An 18,720-nucleotide genomic window follows, 5' to 3' on the forward strand; every position below is an offset into this window, starting at 1 on the left:
TCTATTTGTCTTACAAGTGTATGATTCATTCTCACTGAAAGAGGAGGGAGAAAAGGTGATGACCTTAGTAACTTTGGAAATGCTCGAAGTCTTTAAAGACAAAAGAAATTGTTCATAAGCAATGCAAACTAGTCGACAAAGTTATTTATCACAGTGATGTGGGTTAACAATTTGTATATGGCTATCAGTGTAAACTGAAAGAGAACAATTAAGTAAATGAATGATGGATGAAAGAGCCATATTTATTACTTTTAGGGTAAAAGGTTACAGACAAGTAAGCGTAGGAGGCTACAGTGGTTCATTGTGTTAAGAACAGAGTCAGACACATCAGCACAAATATGTTTAATTTAATATAGATACAGTAGTTATGTAGAGAAATATTTATAGGTTTGTGTATCCACATGGTTTTGTATACACACATATATCTATCTGCTTCATCAGCTGGAAAAGCCTAGAAACCGCAGCATCCCAGTATCAATGTCATACCTGGAATCTAGAACTTCTAACTAGTTTTTTAATACCTTTCTTTAATAAAAGGAGCCAAAGATCCTTGAAGATTTGCCTGATTCAAGGACTAGAAAAGAAAATACACAAAATGAACCTGGAGTAACTTTCAGTGCCAAGAAGTAGGGGAGGACTATTTAAAAAAGAAAAAATAAAGTTTATCCAGAATGATGCGGTATATCAAAGGGACCCAGGAGTCCTGGGAGTCAAATGAAACAGTTCCCAATGTCCAAAACTGTAGTACAGATCTCTCAACTTCCTTCAGGGTCTTTTCCTCCATTCTCTTGATAATCTCTTTCTTCTGTACTAGTCTCCTTAGCAGAGGATTGCTGTGCTGCACTCTTGGTTTCCTCTCCCAAAGGCACATTTTCACTCTTTACATGGCCAGGTTCAGACTTTTCCAATTTTTTACTCTCTGCTTCCCTTTTAATTATAAATTCTACCTTTATGTCTTGCCTTTTCTGCCATAACTCAGCACAGGCTATTACAAGTATCCATGCAGCTTCCTGAATGCTTTTCTGCTTAGAAATTTCTTCCACCAAATACTCTGGTTCTTTGCTTTTAAGTTCCACATGCCGTAAAACTTCTGGGCATGAACAGAGTGCAGCCAAGTTCCTTGCAACTGTATGACAAGGATGACTCTTGCTCTAGTTTCCCATAAGCTCTTCCTCATTTCCATCCAAAACCTCTTTTGAATGGCCTTTGCTGTCCATAATTCCATCAGCATTCTGGTCGTCACCACTTAACCAGTCTCTAAGATATTCCAAACTTTTCCTATGCTTCTTGTCACATAAACCCTCACCAAAATCTGGGCTTTATCCATCCTGCTCCTCCAAATTCATCCAGCCTCTGCCCATCAATCAGTTCTAAAGCCACTTCCACATTTTCAGGTATATTTTTATAAGAAACACCCCACACACCCCTCTGTATCAATTTTCTGTATGAGTTTGTTTCTATTGCTTATTACAGAATATCTTATAATTTATAGAGAAATAGAAACGATTTCTCACAGTTTGGAGGCTGGAAAGTCCACAGTTCAGGTGGCACATCAGGTGAGGTCCTCCTTGGTGATATCTTTACAGCAACGTAGGGTATCACATAGTGAATGGCTCAGCAAGAAAGAACTCACCTCCTCACTTGCTGTCCTTTTAAAGCCATTAGAACTATGCCTGTTACCACACTTTAACTGTCAGTGGATTAATCCATTCACCAGGGTAGAGTCCTAATATTTCAATCACCTCTTAAAAGCCCATCTTTCAATTGTAGGATTTGCCACTCTCTTAACAATCCTACAATGAGGATTAAGTTTCCAGTGCATGAAACTTTGGGAGACACATTTAATCTATAGCACTTGGGGACCCTTTGTATCAGCTCTGTGCCTTCCTTTCTTCATCAGCTGAAAGGTTATAACATGTATTTCTTCCTAGAATTGCTTTGCAGTTGAAATGGATAATATGTATAAATCACTTTGACAATGCTAAGCAAAATATAAGAACATAATAGATGCTAATTACTCTTGTCAAAGATGTTATCATTATTATTATTATTATTATTATTATTGTTAGTTGTTAAGGCAGAAATTACAAAATTGAGTAGGATGGGTAAGAAACTGTGCTATCAAAAAGAAAACATATGTTAAATAAAAGAAAACATTGTACATGTGTAAGACTAGTATTGATAGCTTCAATAAATTTACTTTCATACCATCATGAAATACAATCCATTATCACATTATAAAATGTGAATATATTGGTCTCATATAAATTAAACTATATTGCTTGACCGAAATGATTATTTGAAACAGATATAAATAAATATTAAATCTTAAACTTTATTACTGCTATTATGACTTTTTTGTTTTAAAGTTCATATCATTTAAGTCTTTGCTTTATATATGAAATATTTTGAGTCTTCTTACTTCTTGTCTCTCTCTCTGTGTCTCTGTGTCTCTCTGTCTCTCTCTCTCACACACACACGTATTCGTTGTTTTAATAGACTTCATTTTTTTAAGCAACATTACATTATCTTATGTTTTCCTTTCCTGGTGTCGGCTACATTTTTCTGGTTTTTCCCTTACAAATTATTTAGAGCCATTGTTGACTCCTCCCTTTAAACAAACAAACAAACAAACAAATAAACAAAAAACATATAGCTTATCTGGTCATCTCTACTTTTGAAATGTGTATGGAATGTGACCATTTCTTCATACCTCTACCACTTGTCAAAACTACCATATTTAGGTTTCAGTCTTGCTCTTTATTTCCTTCCTTGCTACTCTAGGGCCGGTAGAGTCCTCTTATAAGAGATATGTTGGGTCACGCCACTTCTCCGTTCAAAAACTCTCTTTGAAATTTCTATCACTCTTATTAAGACAGAATTATCCTACTTGGGCTTATATTTCCTGACATGATCTGGCCCCTTCACCCCCTTTGACATCATCTTCTAGCACTGGCCCCTTCACCGACTCCGTCCAAGCCTGTGGCGTCCCCATAGTGTCTGCAACGCTTCAGTAATGCTCTTTCCTCCAAGCAATTACATATGCTTTTCTCTACATCAGGAAGACTCTTCCACAACATGACTTTATGATTTCCTCTTTTCTAGTAGAGAGCCCTTGCCTTAAACCTCTATGGTAAAATCACATCCCTACATGATTCTTTATCTTCAGGCCCTGCATACATTGCTTTACACGATTGATTCCAAAGTGATATATTTGTGGGTGTATATGTTTAGTTTTGTATTTGTTTTTCTCCTCCCTTATATTGTAAGTACTTTTGCGGCAGCAATTTTATCTATTGTATCAACCACTGTATCCCTAGTGCCTGGTTTATAGTATGTGTTAAGTAAATATCTGTTTAATGAGCATGTGAATGAATAGATAATTTTGATTCAGTGTAATTTAAAAGACAGTAGATGGTTTTTATAGGCTACCAAAAACAGTACAAGATTTAGTACTAAGCCAAATAAAATCCTAGCCAGGCTTAGAAGGACTCTGAAAGGGTTTCATTCAGATACAACTGAAGAATTTACTCAAAAAGTTCTGCTATAAAATTAATTATTGTTTTATTTAATTTAATGGTATTTCTAAATTCTAGTTAATTTATTCATCTCCTCTAGCACATAGTAAAATAACTAATTAAAATGCAGCAATAAGAGAGAAATGCACACATATCAAAATTTATAACTTGGATTATTATTCTGCACTTCCTAACTTTATTAACTTTATTATATCAGTTATTTATTACTCTGGATGGAAAGCCAAGTATTCATCCATTTATTATACTGAGATATAATTAGTTTTGGTTAATTTTTATATGATTATTTTATGCTATGAAATCCCTTATATGTTATACAGAAATGTGCATGTATATGTGTGTTTGTGTGTGCATGTGTAAACACCTATGTGAAGAATATTTCTAGTTTTTTGAAAAAATTGGGATATCATATGTAAAAAAAATTTAAGAAACCCTATGAATATATGAATTGCAGATATACTTTTTCTATAAATATAAAATTTGTCAAAAGAATAAATGGCAATAGCCACATTCAAAAGCAAAAGTAACACGTTTTTGTTTTTGCTTTGTGTACCAGAAAAAGGTCAGATTGCAAAAATGTAAGAAAGAGCTCAGACTGAAGATCTTTGGGTTCTGAATCTGGAAGGAAGTAAGGGAAGGCGAATTGTTTCTATGCAAGAATTTAAGACTAAATTCATCCCATGGGAAACTTGGGACTTCAGCCAAAATGAGTGTGGGAAAAGATGATTAGTTTGTGTAGAGTCTGGCAAAGCCGTTTTTCTCTGCTTCCTGGAGACACAGCTTTATAAAGTGTGTTGCCTAAGGAATATGGAAGGCGGAGACACAGCTTTTCTACCAGCAATAAAATCAAACTCACAGGCACCATGATTGGATTTCAGACGTCATGAGCTTACTGCAAGATGTGGTTCTGAATTGGGACCCATGGGGCTCCCAGTAAATCCTATCCTTAAGGTACCAAACAAGAGTTGGGAAAGGATGACAAGAGACTAAAAACAAATATATAGAAATACACATAAGGTAAAGCTGCAGTCCAGAATTACATAAAAAATATAAAAATCAGAAATTGGATTCACTCTAGGCAAAATAAAACATTCTTAGTTATATACAGACACAGAGAGCACACCCCCCCACAGTCATACCCTCACTAAAAGTCCTGTTAAAGAATGTGTTTTATCAAGCAGAATATGAAAACAAATGGAAAGAATAATAATGGGCAAATGAATTCATTAATACATGAAAAAGTAACACTTCCCCCCCTTTTTTTTAGTAATTTTAAAAGTAAATGAACACTGTGGATCTTAGAAAAAGAAAGATGTGCGGTGGTGTGGGCCTGGGGTATTCTGGTGCTAGTTAAAATTATACTGATATATAAGTAAGAAAAGGGTAGAGATTCTAAAACATTTTAAACTTCTAGAAAGTATACTAAAATATAAATGTAAAACAAAATTGTATAGATGGTATCAGGATAAAATATGTTTTATAGTTTCTAAATCAGCAGAAATAATGCTTTAGGGAAGAGAATTACGAAAAGCAAAAGTACCTTTGGGAAACCACAAAGAAAAAAGAAATAGAAGGAACATGGAGAATTTACATTCCTGCAAGAAAACAGAAAACAAAGAAAGAACACACAAACACTCTTCCACGCTACCCTGCATGCACGCAAACAAACAAAAATCACAGTACTCCTCTATACTCTCAGGTCACTAAGAAGAGAAATTTCATAAATCTGCAAGAAATGGGACATTTTGCAGAATGGGAAGGAATCAATGCAAACATTAAAATATAAAGTGGAAAACACAAAAGAGGAAATTTGGAAGATTCCTGAAATAGGGAAGAGTTTGGAATCAAATTTGGAGTATGTTGTCAGTATGGAAATTGAAGAGGAATCCTGTGATTGATAATCTAGATGATATGGACTTCTGTATGAGATTTCGAGCATGCTTATTTTGAGTTTATGGCATTTAGGAGGTGTAGTTTTAGTCTGCGTGGCCAATAAAAAATTCTGAGTTGGAAGTCCTCAGCATACATATGGTAATTGAAAGTAATGGAGAAAATTAAATAACCCAGTGAATGTGCATCAAGTTTGACTGAGAGTGGTGGGTGGAATGCCTGGGAGTACCGTTACTTAAGAGGAAGTCAGAGAATAACCACTCTGAAAGGGAGACAGAGCAGCAATGGTCAAACATTTGCTCTAGAGATCCTGAAAAGAATAGAAAGCAATGGATTGTTTTAAGAAGGCACTGATTTAGGTCAAAAATGTGTTTGAGAATGCTGACTGGCATTTAGGAAGAGGCCGGCTACCATTTCTAAGCCAGAGTTCATTGACTTTGGATGGCAGATGCCAGATTGGCTACTATTTTAGCAAATGCATGAAGTAGGATAGATTTTGATGCTTCTGCGTGTGTGTGTGTGCGCGCGCATGCAGTATATGTGTATGTGCATGTGTATACATCTGTGGTTTTGAAACATAAAATATATCAATAGTATTGCATGTAAATTTAATACAATTTAAAAATAATTAGATTGGTTTATTTCCAGTTTATTTTTAATTATTTTTATTTTTTAATATACTTTTTATTTTTATTATACATACATGTGGGGTACAATGTTGATTTTCAATAATCATGTAGAATGTGTGGTGGTTACATTAGTATAGTTAGCTTATTCATCATTACAATACACAATCATTCTTTGTGTCCATTGACCAATTCCTCACTAGCCCCCGTCCTTCACCCTTTCCCCTGTCTTTTCCACCTCTAGTTTTCTAAAAGTTCAACGTATTACTGTGATTGTTATTTCTTTCTTTCTTTCTCTCTATCTTTATTTTTCATTTGTTTATTTATGGATTCAGCTCCCAGCTGTGAGTGAGAACATGAGGTATTTGTCTTTCTGTACTTGGATTGTTTCGCTTAGAATACCCACCTCGCCCTTAAAGACTCTCTCACCAACTATAAATGAAAGGTTGGAAAAAATATACTGCGCAAATAGAATCCAGTTTAAATTTGTTTTCTCTATAGACAGAATCCAGTATAATTTGCTGTGCATAATAAATACAAGAATGAGTAACTAAAAATTAGTCACTTTGTAAAAATCTGTCTTCATTTAGTTACTCCTTCACATTGTTAAATAACTGTTATTGAGATGTATATGCATCTGTATATTTCATATAAGGAAAATTAATTCAGTGGACTTCTAGCTTTAATTTTAATTTAGGGTGAATTTATATGATTATGTTACATCCCCAAAAGTTTTACGTGTTCTCTAAAGGGAGCTAATAGGCTTTATTCAACATTAAAGGGATTTTAGGTGTATTCGTAAGAGAGTAGGCTTGTTAACTATCTCTAAATTTATTCCACATAAGCATGCTTTTGCAATGTCCGGTTAGTCCAATATTTTAGGGTTATAGGGAAAAATGCAAACAAAACAAAGCTTCATTTTTTTCACTAATGCATATTACACTGTCATCAAAACTTGTGATAACAACCCTTAAGAGAGTTTCCAGATTATATTCCTTCATCTTATATTTTCTGCAGGAAAATAAGAATATGTCTGCTTTAGCCCATTTTTCATTAATTTCTCTACATCTGTTTGCTAAAATCGTATCCAAAATTAAGTACTATTGACTTATTTCTTATTTTTGAATTGATTTAATCTTATATGAAATTAACTACTATTGACTTTTATTTCTTAGAAAAATAAGTAAGAACGCATTTAGAAAGATAAGTAAGCACAAACACTATGCTTACTGTTTGTTTGGTTTTTTTTCCTCCAAAAACACTGTGCCTGGGGAATGTTAAAATGCATCAAATCATAAGCTTTCTGTTGTCTTATTTTTACAAAGCTAAAATCCAAATGGAAAGAGAACACATAAAGTACATTATATTACCATGTAATTTAATGTGACAAAGTGAAAAGATCTGAAACAGGTAATGGAAACATTAATTGACCTTTAAATATAGTTCTCAGTTTATGTTTATATCTATATGGCTTGTATGACAAGATGCACCCTGAAACACTCTAGCAGCTTAAGATGCCGGAGTTAAGAGATATAAATGTCAGTTCAAGAAAAGGTAAATGTAATATTCAAATAGGTGGAAGGTGTGTTTCATGAGTGACTGTTCAATAATCTCTGTCTATAATGTTAAGTCAATATGCCCTTCACTTCTAGTCCCTGGAGGGCACAGAGAAAACCATCACAACAGAACATTACTCTGACATTAGAATATATTTGTTGAGAATTATTTCTATATTTGAGTTAATTTATCTTTTTTCTACATTGATCATATGCTGTCAGATGATTACACTTTTCACTGAACATAACAAGAACTGTACCTTTTTGGATGCAGTAAAGTATTATTTATTTGGGGAGGAGGCTCTTTAAGATCAAGCTATCACATACCAGATGTCCTTCTTTATTAACCTGGAGAGTATGACATTAATTCAGAAGGCAATTCCTATTTCTAAGGCTCTGCCAAATAAAACTGTAAAATGCATCTTAATATGATGACAGATTAGACTATTTTCTTAGGACAGTCTATCGAAATGCAGTTTCAGTTCGAATGTTAAGATAAGTAATGTCAGATCTATGGATTGTGCTTTAATAATCAGTGAAGTGTCAGATCTCAGGAGTATTTCATGAAGAGCTTTGAATCCGACAAGCTGCAAAGTATCTTAGTAATACTCCTTCCAAAGAATCCTCAGGCAGGTTATACCACAGTGGGGTAAAAACATAAAGCTTGGTTCATCACACATTTGACTAAAGAAGAAGTTTAAGGTCTTCCAAAATTTACAGCAACTCTTGCCACATGGCAGCATCATTCACCTTCTGGGAATCTCTTACATTTCTTTCTTTTTTTTTTTTTTTTGTCTTTTTCATGACCTGCATTCAGTCAGTGAGTGCACCGGCCATTCCCAAATAGGATCCGAACCCGCGGCGGAAGCGTCGCTGCGCTCCCAGCGCCCCACTCTCCCGAGTGCGCCACGGGCTCGGCCCAATCTCTTACATTTCTAACTTAAGTCCTTGATGCTCTTTATTTTGAGCTAGCTTTTTGTCTTCTGGTGAGCAACCCCATTCTGTGTCATGATGCGCTGCGGGAATGTATAAGTCAGCTGGAAAGTCTTGAAGTCAAAACAGCACTTTACGAATCACATTAAATGATTAAGCCGAGCAAATAAAATTTGAGCCAATACAAAATGCCCTGTAAGAAAAAATTGTTGACTGTGACTATTATCTATGGGGCAAAAGTGGCTCTCATTATAATTAAAAATAATATTCACCAAATTTTGATTACTATTTCTTAAATTTCAATTTTGATAATTAAATAATTATAGTAAAAAATAGCATGCTATTTCTAGGGAGAAATACCCCATTTAAATACATAAAATTGTTTTCTCCTGAAATCCTAAATTCTCAGTATTCTTTCTTCCTCTCTTCTTTCCTTTCTTTCTTGTTTCTACCCTTCCTTTTTTCTTTTCCCCATCTCTCTGTCTCCTTTCTCTCTCTCTCTCATGCATTTTCTTTCCTCTTTAATAAAGAATCTATGAAATGCTTACTGAGTGACAGATACTGTTTTAGATAAATAAATTATTACTATTACTATTTTAATTAAAAAACTATCAAAACATAGTTGTTCGTACATATTTGTGAGGTTCAGCATTGAATATCAATACTTGAGTGCGATATGTGATATTGAAATCAGGATAATTAGCATATTCAACATTATACAATGTAATCAATTTTTATGGCCCTTTACCAATTCTTCCCTTTTTCTTCCCTCCTCCTCCCCAATTCCCACATCTGGTAACCTCAGTTCTGTTTTCTTCTTTGGAAAATTAAGCATATTATTCTGATTGTTGTGTCTTTCTTTCTTTTTTTATTTTGTTCATTCTTATTAATTTGTTTTAGCTCCCACTGATAAATGAGGGCATGTGGTATTTCTCTTTCTGTGCCTGGCTTATTTCATTTAAAATAATTTTCTTTAAATTCATCCATGTTGCTATGAATGACAGGATTTTATTCTTTTTTATGGCAGAGTAGTATTTCATTGTGTAAATATTCCAAATTTTCCTGTTCAGTCACCTGCTAATGGGCATTTAGTTTGGTTCCAACTCTTGGCTATTGTAAATAAAGCTGTAATAAACATGGGAGTACTATTTAACAAGGATATCTACCCTTGTGTAACTTATATTTTGTTGAGGTGGCAGAAAAATCTATGAAAAAATTTAAATGACATGATGTATTAGAAGATGATATGTGTTGATGAGAAAAGGAAAGGAAAACTAGGCTAAGGGTCATTATTAATCCTGGTGGCAGGCATGGGGCCAGCTTGTAGTAGTCAGTTAGGTGATAGTTAGGTGATCAGGGCAAGTTGAAAGTATAAAAATGATATCAGTGCATCAGCAGACAAATATCTGGGGGAAATAACATGTGTTAAGGATGCCCTACCTGCTGGGGTGTGTGAAAAAGAGCCACAGTCCATCATTTGACTCCAAAGGTGTTTCTCTCCTTTCATCTTAACCATCATTTTATTTATTTATTTATTTATTTATTTATTATTTATTCATTTATTTTATTTTATTTTATTTTATTTTATTTTTGATTGACACATAATAGTTGTAAATATATCAGGGGTACAATGTGATGTTTGTTTTGTTTTTTGTTTTTTGTTTTTGTTTTCATAGGGGATTTCAGCATAGTCATGTTTGTGTTACTACTGATATGATTGCATGTATTCTGGTAATTTTATAATTTAATTCCAATTATTTTAGCTATTTACTCCTTTTGTCAGTAGTTTTATTTGTTGTATACTTTTTCTTTTTAGTAGATTAGATGTTATATATATTCTTTCTATTTAATTTTGGATTAATATTTATTTCATTAAAATAATAGATGTGTATGTGTAATACTACAGAAGGGTGTGTAAGTCCCACTCCCTAAAGGCATCCATTTTTTTGTTGAAGCAGAAATAATTATACATATTTTGGGGGGTGCCGCATTGACTGCCATCACCTGTGTACAACATGTGATGTACAATCAATATTACTAGAATATTCATTACTACAAATCATAATTATTCTTTCTGCCCCTTGCCCAATATCTTCCTAACTCCCCTCCATTCCTCCTTGACCTCTAGTAAACATAGATTTGTTAAACCAACTATAAAAAGAGACAAAGAATGCCACTATATAATGGTAAAGGGATCTATACAGCAAGAAGACATAACAATCATAAATATGTAAGCACCCAACACCAGAGCACCCAGACATATAAAGCGAACACTATTAGACCTTAAGAAAGAGATATAAACTCCAATAAGATAATAGTGGGGAACCTGAACACCCCTCTCTCAGCACTGGATAGATCATCCAGGCAACAAATCAACAAAGAAAGACGATATTTAAACTACTCCTTAGACCAGTTGGACCTGCCAAATATCTACAGAACATTTCATCCAACAATTACAGAATACACATTCTTCTCATCAGCACATGGAGTATTCTCCAGGATAGACCAGGTTAGGTCACAAATCAAGTCTCTGCAAATTTTTTAAAAAATTGAAATAATTTCAAGTATCCTTTCAGACCACAACAGATTAAAACTGGGTATCAATAACAAGTGAATCTCTGGAAATGATATATATATATATATATACATGGAAACTAAACAACATGCTCCTGAATGACCTATGGGTCCAAGAAGAAATTAAACAAGTGTTTTAGTCCATTTTGTGTTGCTATAACAGAATTACCTGAGACTGAGTGATTTGTAAAGAAGAGAGGTTTATTTGGCTTACGATTCTGGGACAGCTGCATCTGGCACGGGCCTCAGGCTGCTTCTGCTCATGGCAGAAAGTGGCAGCAGCTGGAGGATACAAGCACATCACATGGCAACAGGAAGCAAGAGAGAGAACGTGCCAGAGTCCTTTAAACAACCAGCTCTTGTGGGAACTAACAGAGCGAGAACTTACTCGTTACTACCCCGACCCCCAGGGAGAGCATTAATCCATTCATAAGGGATCTGCCCGCATGACTCAATTAGTTTCCAACACGGCCACATTGGAGATCAAATTTCCACATGAGTTTTGGAGGGGACAACACATCCAAACTCCATCAACAGGAAATCAAAAAATTTCTTAAAACTAATGAAAATAAATACACATCATACCCAAACTTGTCGGATACTGCAAAAGCAGTACTAAGAGGGAATTTTATTGCAATAAATACCTACATCGAAAAAATAGAAATATTTCAAATAAATGATCTACTGCTATACCTCAAAGAACTAGAAAAACAAGAACAATCCAATCCCAAAAGTAGTAGATGGAAAGAAGTAATTACGATCAGAGCAGAACTAAATGAAATAGAGATCCAAAAATGATACAAAAGATCAATGAAATGAAAAGTTGGTTTTTGAGAAGATAAATGAAATAGACAAACCATTAACAAGGTTAGTAAAAAAAAAAAAAAAAAAAAAAAGAGCGAGAGTGAAAGAAGACCCAAATAACTAAAATCAGAAATGAAAAAGGAGACATTAAAACTGATACCACAGAAATACAAAGAATTATGGGAGACTATCATAAACAACTATATGCCAACAAATTTGAAAATATGGAGAAAATGGATAAATTTCTGGATACAACAAATTAACCATGACTTTCAAGGGAAGTAGGCAAGAATGTGAACTTGTGAGTGAGGGAAACTTGGATTGATCCTTTTATCCCACTTACCAACTGGTTAATGTAAACAATTATTCTATCCCCTGGAACCTCAGTTTTGTTATATGTGTCATCACAAAACCCAATTTCTTGAACTTTAATGACAACTAAATGGTGTAATAGAGCTATTTAAAATACTCAGTAAGTAGTGGCCATGGCAAAATGCATCTCTCTAACTTAAGCATATGTGATGCAAAGTAGTTATTGGAACAGATGTGGTTTTCTCTTTTCTATTTTTCCAAGTGATGTTTATTATTTAAAAAATATATACATATTATCATTTCCTCGTACAACATTGATCCGTTCTTGGTGTTTTCAGGATATTACAGGTGATGACTACTAGGATAGAATCACTTAAATCAGTTTTTTCAGTGCATTTCTTTTCATTCATTCATCAACTTGATAGTTTCAGGAAATATTTTCTAGGTTGCTTATTTTTCTTCTTAATGCTCCTGAGAAAAAGTCAATTATAGGATAATCACTCATATCAAAAGTTTGCTTATGCCAGACATTTGACAAGAGGTATCTTAAGTAGACCCTGGAGCTGCCTAAGCCCCTTTGGCCTTTGCACACCAAGACCACAGCCACACTGAGATGCTGGCTGCTGGTTTAGCTTCCTCTGAAGCAGAATTTGACGAGGTGCATTGATTTTATGCTTCTTGTTACCCCAACTGGACCCATCTCCATTAAGGGTACATCATCTCCAATCTCGTTTTGTAAACAGATGCACGACGTGCACAGTCAACAGAAAACCCCTTTGAAAATCATCCGGCCTCACTGCTGTTACTCTTCCACAAACATTAATTAATTCTGGGATAGTGTTTCCAAGGCTAATTAGTCAACTTTCAACGGCGAAGGAATTCTTACCAAACTTAGGGAGCTTGGTTAGAGGGTGGTGCTGCTAACACCAAAGTCCAGGGGGTTGATACCTGTACTAGCCAGCTGAAAGTGGGGTGGGGGGGGAAGAAAAGAAAGAAAAAGAAATGCAGTTCCTAAACCTAGGGAGAAAAAAGTAATTTAAATGGTGAACTCTTTAATATGTGTATTTTTTTCTTTCTGTTCCTCATTTTTATTTTTGAACAACTATTTTATCTCTTCAATAATGCCTCCAAGAGCCTTTTTAACCACTCAGCTCTCTCCGTGCTACTCCCTTCAAGCACTTCCTTGCACATTTACTGAATTTTGTTTTGATGCTTCCTTTCTCTCATTCATTCTTTCTTAGCAGTCACTTTGGTAAAGGTGCTAAGATTATTTAATGGAAAACTAGCATTCATTTCAACAGGTTGTGTACAAACTACTGGATATCAACGTGGAAAAAAATGACTCTAAAAACTCACATAGTACCATAAACAAAAATTTAATCGAAGTGGATCATTCAAACTAAAATATAAAACTTCTAAAAGAAAATACAGGGGGGGAAAAATCCCATAATTTTTGAAAAAGGAAAGATTTCTTAAATAGTGATAAAAAAAGCAACAGCAAATAAAAATTTAATAAATAAATCATTATAATATTTTCTTCCCTTTACAAGCACCATTAATAAAATAAAAAAGATAAGACATGAACTCGGAGGCTATTTTAGATTTCATGTACCTGACAAGATCTTATATACAGAATATATTTTAAAAACCTTAAAATCATTAAAACTAAGGCATAAAAGCAAAAATGGGCAAAATAAGTAGACAGCTCACTAAGGAACTTTTATAAATGGCCAATAAGCAAATGAAAAGGGATTAAACCTCATTAGTCATTAGACAAATGCAAATTAAGACTTTTATTGGATACCAGTATATATTATTATATATACCTGTATAATACTATATATACACCAATATAATGATACATATTATATATAATACTATATATACTAATTCAATAACTAAAATTGAGTACTGACAATATCAAAAGATGTTAAGAATGTAAAGCAACCAATTATACATGGCTGGCAGGATGGAAAATATTTCAGCTCCTTTGGAAAGCAATTTGTAAATATCTTTTATGAAGTTAAGCATACATTTTCTACATAATGCTGCATTTCCACTCCTAGATACTTGCCTAAGACAAAAGAAAATTTAGTTGCATACAAATTCCTTCACATGAATGTTCATAGCAGCTTTATTCATAAATAACAAAAATCTGAAAACAATTCACATGTCCATCAACAGGTAAATGGATAAACTAATTTGGATCTATTTGTAAACTGAAATACTACCCATGCATGTAAAAGAATGAACTATTGATACGCACAAAGATTTGCTCATCTCAAAACATTTTGCTGAGCAAAAGAAGCCAGCCAAAAGTGTTCATTTGATTCTTCTGCCACCACAAGAGCAGACCTGTCCCACAGAGAGACTGCAACTTCCAGCTGGAGCTCAGAATGAGAAGGCACATGGACAACAGCTGAGAGAAGCTAAGGAGACCCATAGACACAGCAGGAAAACCACAGCTTCCATTGAAGGTAGCATATAAAAAGTAAGTCTTTTAAATAAGTCACTGAGATTTTGAGGTTTCTGTTATCACAGCAAATCAGACTAGCACAAGAAAACACAGAAGAAGATTTAGGAGTAAATGAATAGAATTTCAGAAGTGATTTCTTTGAGTTTGTGAAAAATGATATGATCTAGTACACAAATGCCCACCTGTGTGGAGGATATAATCCACCAAAGAGATGAACACAGAAAAAATAGTAAATTAGATAGTACAATTATATTTATAAATATTGACAGGTAGCAAGATACCCTGACATGTACATTTATGCCATACAAAAATATGAGCTAGAAAGTCCACTTTAAATATGTGTAACATATCGTTCTCTAGAAATGGGTAAATCACCATGACATATTCTAGCTATTTGACCCTCAATTTTTCTTTCTTAGATTACCATTTTGTTAACATCTTCTTTGCTCATTCAAAAAAACTGGATAAAATTTCTTAATATGAAGTTATATTCTTGCCTATGATAATAGATATTGTTATTTTAATTTGTATTGTGTGGTAACCACACTTTTATGGAATACATTTAAAAGCAATTTCTTAGATACATATTACAAGTAGATATTAGAGAATTGTCTGGAGATCATTATAATTAGCCTTAACATATATCTACAATTAAACCCCATAATATTACGTTATGCAAATCCAATAGATCTACAAGTTATGTCCATTTCTCAAATAATTCCAAAAGTTTCTTTTTTATTCCTGATAACTCCTTAATTTATTCAGCTCTTCTAATTAATAGCATACAACCTGTATTAGTCCATTTTGTGATGTTATAACAGAATACCTGAAAATGGATAATTTATAAGAAAAGAGGTTTATTTAGCTTATGATTCTGGGGTAGGTTCATCTGGCATGGGCCTCAGGCTGCTTCTGCTCATGGTGGAAAGTGGCAGGCAGCCGGTGGATATAAGCAGATCACATGGTGAAAGGAAACAAGGGAGAAAGAGAGGAGGTACCAGGGTCTTTTAAACAACCAGCTCTTGTGGGAACTAATAGAAGGGAGAACTCACTCATTACTCACTTCACTTAAATAGAGCATTAATCCATTCATGGTGCTCGGCTCTGCTCTCTCTGCTCCACCATTTTTGCAATGTGATACCCAGCTGTCACTGAAGTCATCACCAAAGAAAGCCTTCACCAGATCTGTTGTCTGGACTTTGTACTTCCTCACCTCTGAAACTGTAAGTAATAAATTTCATTTCGTTATAAGCAACAGAAACAGACTAATACAGAAAATTGATACCAGAGAAGTGGGATGTTGCTTATAACAAATACTTGAAAATGTGGAAGTGGCTTTGGAACTGGGTATTGAGGAGAGGCTAGAAGAATTTGGATGAACAGGCTAGAAAAAGCCCAGATGTTGGTGAAAGTTTAGAAGACAATAAAACCAGGGAAAGTTTTAGAGATTGGTTAAATGGTGGTGACCAGAATGCTTATGGAAATATAGACTGTTAAGACCATTCTAAGGAGGTCTCAGAAATGAGAAGAAATTTATTGGAAACTGGGGCAAAGATCACCTTTGCTATGAACTGGCAAGGGATTTGGCTGCACCCTGTCAATGCCTGTGGACTTCATGGAAATTGGAACTTAGGTGCTGTGAACCAGAGTATTTGGCAGAAGAAATTTCTAAGCAGAAAAGCATTAAGGAAGCTGCATGGCTACTTGTAACAGCCTACACTGGGTTATGGTGGCAAAGGCACGACACAGAGCAAGAATTTAAAAGGAAAGCAGAGTGTAGAGATTTGGAAAATTTGTAGCCTGGCCATGTGGTAGAGAAGCACAGAGCATTTTCAGAAAAAAAATTCAGTGCTAAGAAGATTAACACAAAAATATGGGATTAGTAAGAGAAGGGGAAAAAGGCACTGAAGGGATTGCAGAAGCCTCTGGGGCCAACCCTTCCATTTTGGGCTCAAAGACCTAGGGAGACCGAATAGCCTTGGGGAACAGGTCTGAGGCACCCTCCACAGGCTCACTGCTCAGGGCCACCTCAAGAATCTGCTTCCAGCTCCAGCACCCCAGCTGCTTTGGCTGCTCTGGCCATGGATGAATTGGCCCCAGGTGTGGCTGGACTCGCAGCTTTGGAAGATACAAGCTGGAAGCCTTGGCAGCATTATAAGATGTCAGGTCTGCAGGCTCACAGAAAGCCAGAGCTGTGGAGGCTTGGGAAGTTGCACCCTGATTTCAAAGGATGTATGGAAAAGACTGGGTGCCCAGAAAGAGATCTGTGGCAGGGGTGGAGTCACAGCACACAGGCTTGTTAGAGCAATGCTGAGTGGAAAGGTGGAGTGAGAGTTGCAGCAGAGAAACCCCATCAGTACCACATCTAGTAAAGCTGTGAAAGTGGGACTGCCATGGAGACCCCAGACTTGTGGAGCTACCAGAATGCAACATCAGCCTGGAAGAGCTGAAGTGTGGCCTGAGACCAGGAAAGCCATAGGAGCAGAGCTGCCTGAGGACTTGGGGACCCAACCCCCACAGCAGAGTGCAGTGAACATTGAACATGGAGTCAAGGTACATTGTTCACCAGCTTTAAAATTTGATCCCTGCCCTGCTGGGTTTCAGACTTATTTGAGACCGTTACCCCTTTGTTTTGGCCGATTTCTCCCTTTTTGAGTGGCAATATGTACCCTATGCTTGTCCCAACATTGTGTCTTGGAAGTTGATAACTTGCATTGATTTCACAGATCGGACTTTGAACTTTGGACTTTTGAGTTGAAACAAGTTAAGACTTTGGGGACATGAGTTTTGGGGGAATGTAGCAGATTGAAGTATGTTTCCCCAAAACTCACTGAAGCTTGAATTGTGTCCCCAAGTTTTATGTATTAGAAATTTTTTCCCCACTGTGACTGTTAAGAGTGTAAGAAATCCTATTATGGTAATTGAAAGGTGGAGCCTTGAAGAGGTGATTGGATTGTAGAACCGTGCAGTAGTGAATGGATTAAAAATGGCGGTCAGGGGTGTGTTTCTGAGGATTTTAAAAGAAGAGGAGAGTCTGTCTTTCTCTCTCTCCTCTGCCATTTTCATAATGTAATACCCTACCATCACTGTCACCACCGCCAATATTTTCACCAGCTCTGTTCCCTGGACTTTGGACTTCCTAGCCTCTGAAACTGTAAGCAATAAATTTTGTTTTCTTATAAATCACCCAGTTTTGAGTATTTTGTTATAAGAACAGAAACACACTAATACACACCCCTGTGTTTTTCTTTCCTTTGTCTCATTTCCCTGTGATCTATTTTCTCACTACTACAAAAATAATGTTTATAAAATAAGAATCAGATTATGTCTTTAAAATAATCAGTAGTGTCCTATACTCAATGTTCAAGTAATTCATGATCTGGCTCCTGTCAAAATTTACAGAAGTACCTTTTATTATACTTCAGTGAATATTCTATTCTCTGAACATACATAGCTAACATATATCGAATTATTCTTTGGTCCAAACTCTTTTCTAAGTACTGTGTATATGTTAATACATTTAATAATCTCAACAATTCTATAAACATTACAATTAATATTTATATTCCAGTTTTAAAGACAAGATAACTAAGCCCAGAGAAATTAAGTAACCTGCTCAAAATCACACAGTCAATAAATGTCAGAGCTCAGATTTAAACCCTGGTCCAGAACCACCATATTGTACCAAAATTTGGGGGCCCTGGAAACACTATGTCTCATAAGTTTCTCATACCTTTGAATATGATATTTCCTCTGTCCAGAATGTTTCCTTTCCCTGTATATAAATAGAAATTTGTTTTTTCTTCAAGATCTGTGACAATGCTTACATATTGTTAACTCCCTACCTTTTTATCTTAATTCTTTTTATACATAGTAAAACTAAAATTTAGTTGTTTAATTCACTACCTACCTCATTCAGTAGAAAATAAATTCCTTGAGTACTTGCATGTTTTAATAAACTTTAATCCTCGTGGAATATTGCATGGAATGTGTTGTACGTGCTGGCTGAGTAA

Source organism: Cynocephalus volans, chromosome 2, assembly GCF_027409185.1.
Source record: "Cynocephalus volans isolate mCynVol1 chromosome 2, mCynVol1.pri, whole genome shotgun sequence".
Taxonomy (NCBI): Eukaryota; Metazoa; Chordata; class Mammalia; order Dermoptera; family Cynocephalidae; genus Cynocephalus; species Cynocephalus volans.